Raw genomic sequence first — 16,522 nt, 5'->3', positions numbered from 1 at the left:
CGAGAATATTCTCAAACCAAAAAGAAGAAAAAAAAGGAAAAAAACATATTTAGCCAACCATCATGAAAAATAGAAAAGAAATGAGAAATAGAAAATACTTCACTAGTGTGCGTGCGCATAGCCTAGTAGTAGACAGGATTGCGCAACACGGAAATAGTGCTGTGTACCTTATGTACCCAAGAGGGACAGAGGAGAGAATGTAGCTAATCAAAGATACACCTCACCTCACAGATGGACCAAATGTAGCAATGCACGCCGCGGAATACGCAGCGGACATACCACAGGAAAGGCCAACATTCCCCAATGGGGACACATTCAATATAGGATACACAATAGGTGGCATAGTGTAGCAGGCATAACTTAAAAAGTGTAGACGAAGCAAAAAACCATCATGTACACTGAATGAAGGCATGTAGGCAAATACGGAACACATCGGGTACGTCTCACTTCTCCAACCCGCAGCATCATTCTTGTCTGTAAGAATAAAGAAAATTGAAAAATGGCTTAATAGTGTTCATAGTACCAGAAAAGAGTCACATATCGCATAAACAACAATGTAGGGCAAACTACTCCTCTAAGCATATATCCCCGGATTGTAATCCAAATTGAGCCCATTGGGTCTCAAGCTATTGAGGGTATAGATCCAAAAAAGCTCTCTTTTTCTAAGGATCAACACCCTGTTGCCCCCACGTCTTGGCATGGGTATATGGTCAATGGCCCAACATTTAAGATCTTTTTCGGAGTGTTGAAGCTCCGTAAAATGTTTGGCAACTGGGAGGTCCTTTCTTTTTTTGCGTATAGACAATCTATGATTGTTCAACCGCGTTTTGAGATCCGTCGACGTTTCATGGACAAATCAAGACATAAATAACGTAATTGGAATTACATGTAAAGTGAAATCGAATCGGGTATTAAACTCCAGTGATAGGATGGACAAAAGCACTACCCTTGCCCATATATTTGCAGTCAATACAACAAAGACAGGGGAAGCTGCCCTTGCCATGTATAGTTAAGGAAGTTTGAACGGACTTGGACCTAGGTCCAATATCTGCTCTGACAAGTTGGTCACGCAAGTTTCTGGACCTGCAGTAAGAGAAAAGGGGAGGGGATCTAAATTCTAAGATCTCACTATGGCAGCCACCCAGGATCCCCAATGTCGCTTAATGATGCGATTGATTTCCTCACTTTGTTCTGTGTATTTGGAGATAAAGGGAATCCGAGTAGTGGACCTATCGGACGTCCCCCTCTCCAAAATACTGCTCCTATCTAGGCTGCGAACCTTGTGTTTGTGGGAATCAAGAAGTTGGGTAGGATACCCCCTTTTTTGGAATTTCCTGGCCATGTTGTCCAAAGCTAGGTCAACCTGTTCAGGTTCAGAAACTATGCGTTTAACCCTAAGGAACTGGGAAAACGGTAGATACTTAAGCATACTACGTGGATGACCACTATTAAAGCAAAGGAGAGTGTTTTGTTTTATCCGTGGGCTTGGTGTACAACTGATGTGTGCAGCTTGCCCTGATTGTAGATAACTGTAGTATCTAAGAACTGTAGTTCACTACCAGAATGGACCAAGGTGAATTGGAGGTCCTTATTAACACTGTTGAGGAACAAATGAAACTCATCAAGTTGGGCAACACTACCCGTCCAAATGAGGAAGATGTCGTCAATGTATCTCCACTACCGCAGCAAATGACGACATCCTCCTCAAAGCACCTTATGAAGATATTTGCGTAGGTGGGTGCTACATTATACCCCATCGCCACGCCCCTTTTTTGTTTGAAAAACGTATTTTGAAACAGGAAATAGTTGTGTCTTAAAATAATCTGCAATAAATCAATAATAAACTGCCTAGCAGCCGTAGGGTGTATATATATCTCTCTCTATCTATCTATCTATCTATCTATCTATCTATCTATATATATATATATATATATATATATATATATATATATATATATATATACACATACACACACACACACACTCACCTAAAGAATTATTAGGAACACCTGTTCTATTTCTCATTAATGCAATTATCTAGTCAACCAATCACATGGCAGTTGCTTCAATGCATTTAGGGGTGTGGTCCTGGTCAAGACAATCTCCTGAACTCCAAACTGAATGTCAGAATGGGAAAGAAAGGTGATTTAAGCAATTTTGACCGTGGCATGGTTGTTGGTGCCAGACGGGCCGGTCTGAGTGTTTCACAATCTGCTCAGTTACTGGGATTTTCACGCACAACCATTTCTAGGGTTTACAAAGAATGGTGTGAAAAGGGAAAAACATCCAGTATTCGGCAGTATTGTGAGCGAAAATGCCTTGTGGATGCTAGAGGTCAGAATGGGCCGACTGATTCAAGCTGATAGAAGAGCAACGTTGACTGAAATAACCACTCGTTACAACCGAGGTATGCAGCAAAGCATTTGTGAAGCCACAACACGCACAACCTTGAGGCGGATGGGCTACAACAGCAGAAGACCCCACCGGGTACCACTCATTTCCACTACAAATAGGAAAAAGAGGCTACAATTTGCACGAGCTCACCAAAATTGGACTGTTGAAGACTGGAAAAATGTTGCCTGGTCTGATGAGTCTCAATTTCTGTTCAGACATTCAAATGGTAGAGTCCAAATTTGGCGTAAACAGAATGAGAACATGTATCATCCTCTGGCTACTTCCAGCAGGATAATGCACCATGTCACAAAGCTCGAATAATTTCAAATTGGTTTCTTGAACATGACAATGAGTTCACTGTACTAAAATGGCCCCCACAGTCACCAGATCTTAACCCAATAGAGCATCTTTGGGATGTGGTGGAAGGGGAGCTTTGTGCCCTGGATGTGCATCCCTCAAATCTCCATCAACTGCAAGATGCTATCCTATCAATATGGGCCAACATTTCTAAAGAATGCTATCAGCACCTTGTTGAATCAATGCCACGTAGAATTAAGGCAGTTCTGAAGGCCAAAGGGGGTCCAACACCGTATTAGTATGGTGTTCCTAATAATTCTTTAGGTGAGTGTATGTGTGTGTGTGTGTGTGTGTGTGTGTGTGTGTGTGTATATATATATATATATATATATATATATATATATATATATATACATATACAGTACAGACCAAAAGTTTGGACACACCTTCTCATTCAAAGAGTTTTCTTTATTTTCATGACTATGAAAATTGTAGATTCACACTGAAGGCATCAAAACTGAATTAACACATGTGGAATTATATACATAACAAACAAGTGTGAAACAACTGAAAATGTCATATTCTAGGTTCTTCAAAGTAGCCATCTTTTGCTATGATTACTGCTTTGCACACTCTTGGCATTCTCTTGATGAGCTTCAAGAGGTAGTCCCCTGAAATGGTTTTCACTTCACAGGTGTGCCCTGTCAGGTTTAATAAGTGGGATTTCTTGCCTTATAAATGGGGTTGGGATCATCAGTTGCGTTGAGGAGAAGTCAGGTGGATACACAGCTGATAGTCCTACTGAATAGACTGTTAGAAATTGTATTATGGCAAGAAAAAAGCAACTAAGTACAGAAAAACGAGTGGCCATCAGTCAGTCAGCCGAAAAATTGGGAAAACTTTGAAAGTAAGGGCTATTTGACCATGAAGGAGAGTGATGGGGTGCTGCGCCAGATGACCTGGCCTCCACCCCAATCGAGATGGTTTGGGGTGAGCTGGACCGCAGAGTGAAGGCAAAAGGGCTAACAAGTGCTAAGCATCTCTGGGGACTGTTGGAAGACCATTTCAGGTGACTACCTTTTGAAGCTCATCAAGAGAATGCCAAGAGTGTGCAAAGCAGTAATCAAAGCAAAAGGTGGCTACTTTGAAGAACCTAGAATATGACATATTTTCAGTTTCACACTTGTTTGTTATGTATATAATTCCACATGTGTTAATTCATAGTTTTGATGCCTTCATAGTCATGAAAATAAAGAAAAGTCTTTGAGAAGGTGTGTCCAAACTTTTGGTCTGTACTGTATGTGAGATGTCTCCCTGGGGCTACTGCTAGAAGAGATAGAAGACGTATTATTATTATTGTTAAGCAAGCAAAGCAGGAAGGTGACGTGGATGTTCTTGTCCATCTAGGGACAAATGACCTGGCTTGCAATGAAGTGTCAGAGGTGAAAAAATCTTTTATCACACTTGGTAATGACGTACAGGATTTTGCATCCACCATTTCATTTTCTGAAGTTCTGCCTGTGCATAATGTTCAGAATGATAGGCAGAGGCGCATAAAGGAGTTCAACATATGGCTTGGTAAATGCTGTCAAGAGCAAGGATTTGGCTTTGTTTCTCATGATAGCTCTACTTGGAATAGAAAGGAACTGTACAAAAAAGATGGTTTGCATCTTTCTCTCAAAGGAACAAATGTACTTAGTGAACAACTCCAAGAATTTGCGAAAGAGTATTTAAACTAGGAAGGGGGGGCAAAAGAGTGAAAATAAGAGTCCAATTGCCCCCCGAAACAATGCCAGAACAGGTCAGAAGCACAGAGGTTAAGAAATGATAAGCTCAGAGTCCTGTCTACAAATGCTCGCAGTTTAGGTAAAAAAAATCAATGAACTTGGGTCAATAATGGCATCTGAGAATGTAGATTTAGTGGCTGTTACGGAGACATGGTTTAATGAAAGAAATGACTGGGACATAACCATACCAGGGTACTCTTTATACAGAAGAGACAGAGAAGGCAAGAAAGGAGGAGGAGTGGCCCTGTATGTGAAAGATAGCATTAAATCTAACCTAATACAAGTTGGTGAGGCCAACATAGAGTCAGTTTGGGTTACTTTGCAGTTTGCTAACCATGCAGTAACTCGTGTAGGTGTGATATATAGACCACCTGGTCAAGTTAAAGAACTAGATGATCTACTAGTTGAAGAAATAGCTAAAATGACAATGAAAGGAGAAGTTATCATTATGGGAGATTTCAATCTTCCAGATATAAACTGGAAAACCAAAATAGCAAGTTCTACCAGGAGTACAGATATTCTAAATTCCCTACTGGGGTTATCTCTACAACAAGTGGTTGAGGAGCCAACCCGGAGGGAGGCCATTTTGGATTTGGTATTCACAAACGGGGATTCGGTATATGATGTCATTGTAGGCGAAACCTTGGGATCTAGTGATCACCAGTCAGTGTGGTTTAATATAAGAACTGTGAAAGAGTCCCACCACACAAAAACAAAAGTTTTAGATTTTAGAAAAACAGACTTTTCAAAAATGAAATTAGTCATAAATGAGTCCTTATCAGACTGGAACGGATTACATGGAGTCCAGGAGAAATGGGACTACTTAAAAGGTGCATTATTGAAGGCAACAGAAAATTGCATTAGACTTGTCAGTAAAAGCAAAAAAAGGAGGAGACCAATGTGGTACTCAGCAGAAGTGGCCCAAATCATTAAAAATAAAAAGCTAGCATTTTGTAATTATAAAAAACCCCAGAGCAATGAAGATAAGGAAATCTACAAGATTAGGCAGAGAGAGGCCAAGCAAGTTATAAGAACTTCTAAAGCGCAGGCAGAAGAAAAACTAGCTCAGTCTATGAAAAAAGGGGATAAGACATTCTTCAGATATATAAATGAAAAAAGGAAATTAAAACAAGGAATAACTAAATTAAAAACAAAGGACGGAAGGTATGTAGAAGAGAATAAAGGGCTAGCCGATTGCCTTAATGAATACTTCTGTTCAGTTTTTACAAAAGAAAAAGGAGAAGGACCTCCACTAGAAAGAATGACTATTAAATCGTTTGATGCATGTATCTTTACAGAGGAAGATGTTCTAAGTTTGCTGTCTAAGGTGAAGACAGATAAGTCACAGGGGCCTGATGAGATACACCCAAAATTATTAAAAGAGCTTAGTGGTGAGCTGGCAAAACCGTTAACAGATTTATTTAACCAATCATTAGTAACAGGAGTCGTCCCGGAAGATTGGAAATTGGCAAATGTCGTGCCCATTCACAAGAAAGGTAGTAGGGAGGAATCGAGCAACTATAGACCAGTGAGTCTGACATCAATAGTAGTCAAATTAATGGAAACCCTATTAAAGGACAGGATTGTGGAACATCTAAAATCTCATGGATTGCAAGATGAAAAACAGCATGGGTTTACTTCAGGGAGATCATGTCAAACAAATCTTATAGATTTTTTTGACTGGGTGAATAAAATAATAGACGGTGGAGGTGCAGTAGACATTGCATATCTAGATTTTAGTAAGGCTTTTGACACTGTCCCACATAGAAGACTTATCAATAAACTGCAGTCATTGAGCATGGACTCCCATATTGTTGAGTGGATTAGGCAGTGGCTGAGTGACAGACAACAGAGGGTTGTAGTCAATGGAGAACATTCAAAACAAGGTAATGTTACCAGTGGGGTTCCACAGGGATCTGTACTGGGACCGATTTTGTTTAATATCTTCATAAGTGATATTGCAAAAGGCCTCGCTGGTAAGGTTTGTCTTTTTGCTGATGACACAAAGATATGTAACAGGGTTGATGTTCCTGGAGGGAAATGCCAAATGGAAAAGGATTTAGGAAAACTAGAAGAATGGTCAGAACTCTGGAAACTGAAATTTAATGTGGATAAGTGCAAGATAATGCACCTGGGGCGTAAAAACCCAAGGGCAGAATATAGAATATTTGACACAGTCCTGACCTCAGTATCTGAGGAAAGGGATTTAGGAGTAATTATTTCAGAAGACTTAAAGGTGGGAAGACAATGTAATAGAGCAGCACGAAATGCCAGCAGAATGCTTGGATGTATAGGGAGTGGTATAAGCAGTAGAAAGAGTGAAGTGCTTATGCCGCTGTACAGAACACTGGTGAGACCTCACTTGGAGTATTGTGCGCAGTACTGGAGACCATATCTCTAGAAGGATATAGATACTCTAGAGAGAGTTCAGAGAAGAGCTACTAAACTAGTACATGGATTGCAGGATAAAACTTACCAGGAAAGGTTAAAGGACCTTAATATGTATAGCTTGGAAGAAAGAAGAGACAGAGGGGATATGATAGAAACTTTTAAATACATAAAGGGAATCAACTCTGTAAAGGAAGAGAGCATATTTAAAAGAAGAAAAACTACCACAAGAGGACACAGTTTTAAATTAGAGGGGCAAAGGTTTAAAAGTAATATAAGGAAGTATTACTTTACTGAGAGAGTAGTGGATGCATGGAATAGCCTTCCTGCAGAAGTGGTAGCTGCAAATACAGTGAAGGGGTTTAAGCATGCATGGGATAGGCATAAGGCCATCCTTCATATAAGATAGGGCCGGGGGCTATCCATAGTATTCAGTATATTGGGCAGACTAGATGGGCCAAATGGTTCTTATCTGCCGGCACATTCTATGTTTCTATGTTTCTATGTATGTATGTACAGTGGCGGAAATAATTATTTGACCCCTCACTGATTTTGTAAGTTTGTCCAATGACAAAGAAATGAAAAGTCTCAGAACAGTATCATTTCAATGGTAGGTTTATTGTAACAGTGGCAGATAGCACATCAAAAGGAAAATCGAAAAAATAACTTTAAATAAAAGATAGCAACTGATTTGCATTTCATTGAGTGAAATAAGTATTTGAACCCTCTAACAAAAAAAGACTTAATACTTGGTGGAAAAACCCTTGTTTGCAAGCACAGAGGTCAAACGTTTCTTGTAATTGATGACCAAGTTTGCGCACATTTTAGGAGGAATGTTGGTCCACTCCTCTTTGCAGATCATCTCTAAATCCCTAAGGTTTCGAGGCTGTCTCTGTGCAACTCTGAGCTTGAGCTCCCTCCATAGGTTTTCGATTGGATTAAGGTCCGGAGACTGACTAGGCCACTCCATGACCTTAATGTGCTTCTTCTTGAGCCACTCCTTTGTTGCCTTTGCTGTATGTTTTGGGTCATTGTCGTGCTGGAACACCCATCCACGACCCATTTTCAGTTTCCTGGCAGAGGGAAGGAGGTTGTCGCTCAGGATTTCACGATACATGGCTCCGTCCATTTTCCCGTTTATGCGAATAAGTTGTCCTGTGCCCTTAGCAGAAAAACACCCCCAAAGCAAAATGTTTCCACCCCCATGCTTGACGGTGGGGACGGTGTTTTGGGGGTCATAGGCAGCATTTTTCTTCCTCCAAACACAGCGAGTTGAGTTAATGCCAAAGAGCTCTATTTTGGTCTCATCAGACCACAGCACCTTCTCCCAGTCACTCTCTGAATCATTCAGGTGTTCATTGGCAAACTTCAGACGGGCCTGCACATGTGCCTTCCTGAGCAGGGGGACCTTGCGAGCCCTGCAGGATTTTAATCCATTGCGGTGTAATGTGTTTCCAATGGTTTTCTTGGTGACTGTGGTCCCTGCTAATTTGAGGTCATTAACTAACTCCTCCCGTGTAGTTCTAGGATGCTTTTTCACCTTTCTCAGAACCATTGACACCCCACGAGGTGAGATCTTGCGTGGAGCCCCAGAGCGAGGTCGATTGATGGTCATTTTGTGCTCCTTCCATTTTCGAACAATCGCACCAACAGTTGTCACCTTCTCTCCCAGCTTCTTGCTAATGGTTTTGTAGCCCATTCCAGCCTTGTGCAGGTCTACAATTTTGTCTCTGACATCCTTGGACAGCTCTTTGGTCTTTCCCATGTTGGAGAGTTTGGAGTCTGCTTGATTGATTGATTCTGTGGACAGGTGTCTTTTATACAGGTGACTAGTTAAGACAGGTGTCCTTAATGAGGGTGACTAATTGAGTAGAAGTGTCTAACCACTCTGTGGGAGCCAGAACTCTTAATGGTTGGTAGGGGTTCAAATACTTATTTCACTCAATGAAATGCAAATCAGTTGCTATCTTTTATTTAAAGTTATTTTTTCGATTTTCCTTTTGATGTGCTATCTGCCACTGTTACAATAAACCTACCATTGAAATGATACTGTTCTGAGACTTCATTTCCTTGTCATTGGACAAACTTACAAAATCAGTGAGGGGTCAAATAATTATTTCCGCCACTGTATGTGTGTGTGTGTGTGTGTATGTGTGTATGTATGTATGTATGTATATGTATGTATATGTATGTATATATGTATGTGTATATATGTATGTGTGTGTGTATATATATATATATATATATATATATATATATATATATATATATATATATATATATATATATATATATATATATATATAGTAGATAGCGATATAATAATCTCTATTATATATTATATAATATAATTTTTTAAAACATTTTTTTATATTAATCTTTTTGAAGTCAATGTAGTGGTCATCAACATTCACAAATTATTTTATTATTATTTTTTTTAATTCTACCACACTCCATACAGGCTGGCCAGCATAAGAATTGCAGCTCTGATATGCCAGAATAATTTTTCACTGTTTAGATGCCATGATCACACTTGACCACAGCATCTAAAGGTTTTAATGACCGAGATTGGCATTATTGCCAGGCGTGATCATTAGCCGCGGGTCTTTGCTGTTTGAAACCGCAGAGATCCGCCAGCCATTGGGGGCACCATGTTTACACATCGTGTAAGGGTTAGGGTAAATAAGGCAGAATAAATAATAGAGTATTTTTCTTGGATTTCAGTAAGATTGAGTGGATAGTGGGTACTCTGGGGTAGGACCTGATCTGCAAAATAACTCATATTGTGTATAGTTGGTATTGATACATGCTAAAATTATTCCCCTTTTTTAGTTAGTGTATATGGTGATGTTTATGGAAATATTAGTGCCTATCAGACTGTACTATGTATTTTTTTTTTTTTTATATAATATGGAATAACAAATATGAGCCTTGACATGCTGCACACACCCCGGAGAAAGGAATGGAAGCTGAACCCTAAATCAGGTGCTTGCAGCAAGCCTCATTATAAATATGAAAAGCGCTTTATGTTTTTAAAATGTGAGTTTAATAAACAATTTTTTTTTATCCTTTGGAAATTAGTTGATCTGATGTTGTCTTTTGTTACTCTCCTAAAATGGTGAAAGCGGTAACATACCAGATATCTACTTTGACTCCTTTCCAGTCTGCCATTTATGAATAATATGGGGAGATTAAGGATGAAGGAGCCAAGTGGCAAGACCTGCACAGTGTGAATGTTAAGGTATTTTCACACTAGCGGTTTTCTTTTTCGCCACTGAGTTCCGTCAAAACGGCTTAGGGCTCTTTCACACTTGCGTTCTTGTCTTCCGGCATAGAGTTCCGTCGTCGGGGCTCTATGCCGGAAGAATCCTGATCAGGATTATCCTAATGCATTCTGAATGGAGAGAAATCCGTTCAGGATGCATCAGGATGTCTTCAGTTCCGGAACGGAACGTTTTTTGGCCGGAGAAAATACCGCAGCATGCTGCGCTTTTTGCTCCGGCCAAAAATCCGGAACACTTGTCGCAAGGCCGGATCCGGAATTAATGCCCATTGGAAGGCATTGATCCGGATCCGGCCTTAAGCTAAACGTCGTTTCGGCGCATTGCCGGAGCCGACATTTAGCTTTTTCTAAATGGTTACCATGGCTGCCAGGACGCTAAAGTCCTGGCAGCCATGGTAAAGTGTAGTGGGGAGCGGGGGAGCAGTATACTTACCGTCAGTGCGGCTCCCAGGGCGCTTCAGAGTGACGTCAGGGCGCCCCAAGCGCATGGATCATGTGATCGCATGGATCACGTCATCCATGCGCATGGGGCGCTCTGACGTCATTCTGGAGCGCGTCGGGGAGCCGCACGGACTGTAAGTATACTGCTCCCCCGCTCCCCGCTCCTACTATGGAAACCAGGACTTTAATAGCGTCCTGGGTGCCATAGTAACACTGAAAGCATTTGGAAGACTGTTCCGTCTTCAAATGCTTTCAGTACACTTGCGTTTTTCCGGATCCGGCGGGCACCTCCGGCAACGGAAGTGCACGCCGGATCCCAACAACGCAAGTGTGAAAGAGGCCTTAATGCCGGAAAATAACTTTATCAGGTATATCCCCATGCATTCTGAATGGAGAGTAATCTGTTCAGGATGCAGAAGGATGTCTTCAGTTCAGTCATTTTGACTGATCAGGCAAAAGATAAAACCGCAGCATGCTGCGGTGTTATCTCCGGCGACAGAACTGCTTGCCTGATCACTCTGCCGCAAGTGTGAAAGTAGCCTTAGTGTGTCTGTCTTGCAACGTGATTTGCGATAATTGGGTTGAGCTGCACATTATTGGTTTTTATATATTTTTTTTTTATCATCAGCGGATTGTGGACTTTCATTTTGCAATCTGTTTAGCTCCCATTTTAATGAGTGGTGCTTCTGCTGATTTAATCCTCTTGCACAGTCTCTGCAGGCTGATCATGAGGAATAAGGTAAACTAGATTGACACATACGCAGTTGACCAGAGTTTAAATATTGATGGCCTATCGGCAGGGTGTTGGACGCCTGCAGGTCAGATATTGATGACCTATCTTAAAGATAGGCCATCAGACCCAGACGCCTTTAAAATGACATAGTTGATAAGGTTGTACAGTAGTTCAGCTTGCTAACCTAGAATAAGGTATTTCAGAAAATATTGAGACTGTGTTCAGAGTTGAAAATAACCTAGATGATATTTTTCTAGGAATCAAGATTAGCAATTATTTCCTTACTTTCTGCTAATGAATTTCTGTTTCAGTTCAGTGTATATGATTATATTTCTCCAGCTGTCTTCTGAACAGACTGCTTATCATCACACAGCAGTACCTGGGTGACTTATTGCACATAAGGGTGCACCCACATGCTGAGGCTTTTGTTGCGTAAATTTCTGCAATTCAAAATCTGTTACGATACATTCATTTGAACGGGTCGGCAAGCACATGGATTTCTGCAAGCCCCATTCAGGTGAATGGAACTGATTTTCAGTTGTGGAAATTACAACAAAATCTGTAATGTGTGTGAGGGCATCCCAATAGGATATGTATACACACTGTACGGCTGGAATCATACTTCCCTTCCTTATGGGTGTGCCACTGACTTTAGCCCAAATAAAGTGTTTCTGATTCTATCCTCAGGGTTGCTTGGCCAGACATCACGGAGTGGCATAGTGTGGCTGTATAGATTTATTTATATTTTTTTTCCCCTAAAGTTTTTAAATAATATACTTCCCACATGTTAGAATGTACAGACTCCTATAGGATATTTTGGCTATGTATTTAGGATCAGAACAATACGGATCCTACATCTACTTTTTGTGCATGAGATTTCAAGTTCAGTATATGTTAGAAATCCGCATTTTGCTATTTAATAAAAAGAATGTATTGTATTTTTTTTTTTAAAAAAAGTTGAACTTTAAGTGTAACTGTCATATTTTTTATTTTTTTTATTTGCTAGGCATGTATACATGAATTAGTATGTCAATGATTGTCAAAAGGTCTGTAATTACCTTATAATAGCTTTCATTAATGTGCCCTGTCCCTTTCCACTGCTCCCTTTAAAAGACAGTTGCTATAGCTTGTCTGTCTCTGGCTAAGAAGACAGGAAGACGGAGGGGCAGTCCTTCACACTGCATTAGGATTCAGAGTGAGGAGGCGTGTCTCTCAGTAATCCAATCTGATTGGCTGGCAGGGAGCTGCTGGCTAAAGCAAGTGTGTATGTGAAGTGAGGGAAAGCAGTTTTGGCCTCAGAGAACTGGCAGAGGAGCCATCTTGAGAAGGTCCTCATATTGTAAATGTTTAAACAGCCTTAAAGGGGTTGTCCGGGATTAGGGACCATTGTTTAATAAAATTGCACATGCACACACTTTACATACACCCATGTTCTACCTTTTCAGCATGTTTCTAAAGTACCCTTTTTACCAAAAACCTTTATGGCAGGAAGTAACAGATTTCTTTCAGTCAGTGACGTACCGGGTCCCTTGCAGAGGAGGAAAGCTTCCTCTTCCGCTGCTCCGGGAGCCCGGTGACGTCACTGACAGCCTCATTAATTATTCAAAAGTCTAGGAGGGGCAGTAACTCTCCTGGCTAAGCTCCGCCCCTCCAGTCCGGTGGCGATATTGATGGCAGCGGCTCAGGAACGGAGCCGCTGCCATCAGCAGAGAGCGTTAGCTGTAACTGTAACAGCTAACACCCGCTGCATCCAGATCTATGTGGTTGAGAAGGAGGGAGCTCCCTCTCTCTACCATCGCTCCCCTGCTGCTGCTATTGCAACGACGCGATCGTTGCCATGGCAACCGGACGCCTAACAAAGGCGTCCTGGTTGCTATGGACCTAAGTCTCTCTCTCCCCCTGTGCTGCTGCCCTCGCCGCTGCCAATAAGAAGAGACGGGAGGGGAGGGCTGTGACCACTGCGCCACCACTGAAGAAAAATGACCTGTAATACAAATACAGAAGGCGGGTGCCGGAATCAAATAGCCGGCACCCGACCTCTGTGACAGGGAGCTGCGATCAGCTGCAGTTGAGTTAACCCTTCAGGTGCGGTACCTGAGGGGTTAATTGTAGCTGATCGCAGCTCCCTGTCATAGAGGTCGGGTGCCGGCTATTTGATTCCGGCACCCGCCTTCTGTATTTGTATAAGAAACATTGGTGGCACAGTGCGCCCCCCCCCCCCCCCAGTATAATAAACGGTGGCACAGTGCGCCCTCCCAGTGTAATAAACGTTGGTGGCACAGTGCGCCCCCCCCCAGTGTAATAAACGTTGGTGGCACAGTGCGCCCCCCCCAGTGTAATAAACGTTGGTGGCACAGTGCGCCCCCCCCCCCCCCCGTATAATAAACGTTGGTGGCACAGTGGGAAGTGCCAATGAGGGTTAAAAAAAAATTAACTCACCTCCTCCAGTTGATCGCGTAGCTGCCGATCTCCTGTTTTTTTCTTCAGGACCTGTGGTGACGTCATTGACCTCATCACATGGTCCATTACCATGGTGATGGATCATGTGATGAGCACAGTGATGTCACCACAGGTCCTTTGACAGGTTCTAGAGAAAGACCAGGAGACGATCAATTGGAGGAGGTGAGTGAATTATTTTTTTATTTTTTAACCCTCATTGGCACTGCCCACTGCGCCACCCATGTTTATTCTATTGAGGGGGGGGGCGCACTGAGCCACCAATGTTTATTATATTGAGGGGGGGGGGGGGGGCGCACTGAGCCACCAATGTTTATTATATTGAGGGGGGTGCACTGCGCCACCAATGTTTATTCTATTGAGGGGGGGCGCACTGCGCCACCAATGTTTATTCTATGGAGGGGGGGCGCACTGCGCCACCAATGTTTATTCTATTGAGGGGGGGCGCACTGCGCCACCAATGTTTATTATATTGAGGGGGGGGGGGCGCACTGAGCCACCAATGTTTATTATATTGAGGGGGGGTGCACTGCGCCACCAATGTTTATTCTATTGAGGGGGGGCGCACTGCGCCACCAATGTTTATTCTATTGAGGGGGGGCGCACTGAGCCACCAATGTTTATTATATTGAGGGGGTGTGCACTGAGCCACCAATGTTTATTATATTGAGGGGGGGTGCACTGAGCCACCAATGTTTATTATATTGAGGGGGGGGGGGGGCGCACTGCGCCACCAATGTTTATTCTATTGAGGGGGGGACGCACTGCGCCACCAATGTTTATTATATAGAGGGGGGGGTGCACTGCGCCACCAATGTTTATTATATTGAGGGGGGGGGGGGGCGCACTGAGCCACCAATGTTTATTATATTGAGGGGGGGTGCACTGAGCCACCAATGTTTATTATATCTACATAAGCCCTGATGGACTGTTTTTTTAGACAAATTTATGACAGCACACAGGCAGCATTCGTGTTTTTTAACTGCCGCATAAGGGTTTATTCACGTGCCCGTGCTGTTGACCGCAAATTGAGGTCCACAATGCACGTGCACCGACCGTGGGCCAGCCACATACAGATCATGGACCCATTCACTTGAATGGGTCCAAGATTCATCCGTTCAGCAAAAAGATAGAGCAAGTTCTATCCTTTTTCTGTGCAGAGGAATCGAATGGAACCCCAGGAAACACTCCGTAGTGCCCCATTCCAAATCTCATGATTTGCGGATTGGGTCTGCATCGGTGAATCATAATGCAAATGGAACAGTGCTCATATATTGCGGATCCACCAATGCGATCCTCAATAAGGCTACTTTCACACCTGCGTTCAGGTGTCCGCTCGTGAGCTCCGTTTGAAGGGGCTCACGAGCGGCCCCGAACGCATCCGTCTGGCCCCAATGCATTCTCAGTGGAGGCGGATCCACTGAGAATGCATCCGCCTGCCAGCGCTCAGCCTCCGCTCTGCTCAGTGAGCGGACACCTGAACGCTGCTTGCAGCGTTCGGGTGTCCGCCTGGCCGTGCGGAGGCGAGCGGATCCGTCCAGACTTACAATGGAAGTCAATGGGGACGGATCCGTTTGAAGATGACACAATATGGCTCAATCTTCAAGCGGATCCGTCCCCCATTGAGTTTCAATGTAAAGTCTGGACGGATCCGTTCAGGCTACTTTCACACTTATAAATTTTTCTAAGTTATAATGCAGACGGATCCGTTCTGAACGGATGCAAACGTCTGCATTATAGGAGCGGATCCGTCTGAGCAGACATCAGACGGACCCGCTCTGAACGCAAGTGTGAAAGTAGCCTAAGACTTCTTTCAGACAGGAGATTTAGATCTCACAAGAGGTCTCCAAAACAGATCATTTGCATTTGCCCTAATGCATTCTGAATTGATCTGCTCAGAATGCATCAGTTTGGCTCCGTTCTGCCTCCATTTCACATTAGAGGCAGACAACAAAACGCTGCTGGCTGTGTTTTGGTGTCTGCATAACCAAACTGAGCCAGACGGATCCGTCCTGACACACAATGTTAGGCCTTCCTCACATCACTTTTCTCAGCAATGCGGGCACATATGAACATGGGACCAACAGAGATGTCTACAGCTGCCAAGTGCTCAAGTCAATGGGGACAGATCTGTTTTTTATGACACAATCTGGCACAATAGAAAATGGATCCATCTCCCAATGACTTTTAATGGTGTTCAAGATGGATCCATATTGGCTAAGGTAAAGATAATGCAAACTGATCCATTCTGAGCGGATGCAGCAATTCGTATTATCAGTGCGGATCCATCCATGATGGATCCACACCAAACGTGAGTGTGAAAATAGCCTTACTGTGTAGCAGAGCAAAACTAGGGAAATTGTAAAACATTAGCAATGCTAAGATATATTACTAATAATTGCTTATTGTAATGATGAATGCACACAGAAAACTAAAAATGAGATACCATTGTGGAAAGATGGAGCTGCTCCCTGTGCAAGAGACAGAGGGGGGAGGAGTTTATGGGGGAGGAATATGTAAGAGGGGGGTGGATCTATGGAGGAGTGGATAATGTGGAGGAGGCTGAATATGTATGAGGGGGCGGATCTATGGAGGAGTGGATAATGTGGAGGAGGCTGAATATGTATGAGGGGGGCGGGTGCAGGGTGGTGATCTTACACTGTAGAAACCAGGAGCTGCTGATCTGCACTGGGAGCCACAATGCACTGCAGCAGGAAGTGATGGCACATAAAAACATGTATG

The 16,522-nt window shown here is 42.8% G+C and overlaps 1 protein-coding gene across 1 annotated transcript in view; it reads left to right on the top strand.

The window, feature by feature from the left end:
- The window catches only part of TRIO (trio Rho guanine nucleotide exchange factor), a 796,191-nt gene that overhangs the window by 89,433 nt on the left and 690,236 nt on the right, over positions 1 to 16,522 (top strand).

Source organism: Bufo bufo, chromosome 5 (assembly GCF_905171765.1).
Source record: "Bufo bufo chromosome 5, aBufBuf1.1, whole genome shotgun sequence".
Taxonomy (NCBI): Eukaryota; Metazoa; Chordata; class Amphibia; order Anura; family Bufonidae; genus Bufo; species Bufo bufo.
The sequence above is the reverse complement of the archived record's forward strand: the minus strand, read 5'-3'. Positions and strand labels throughout refer to the sequence as shown.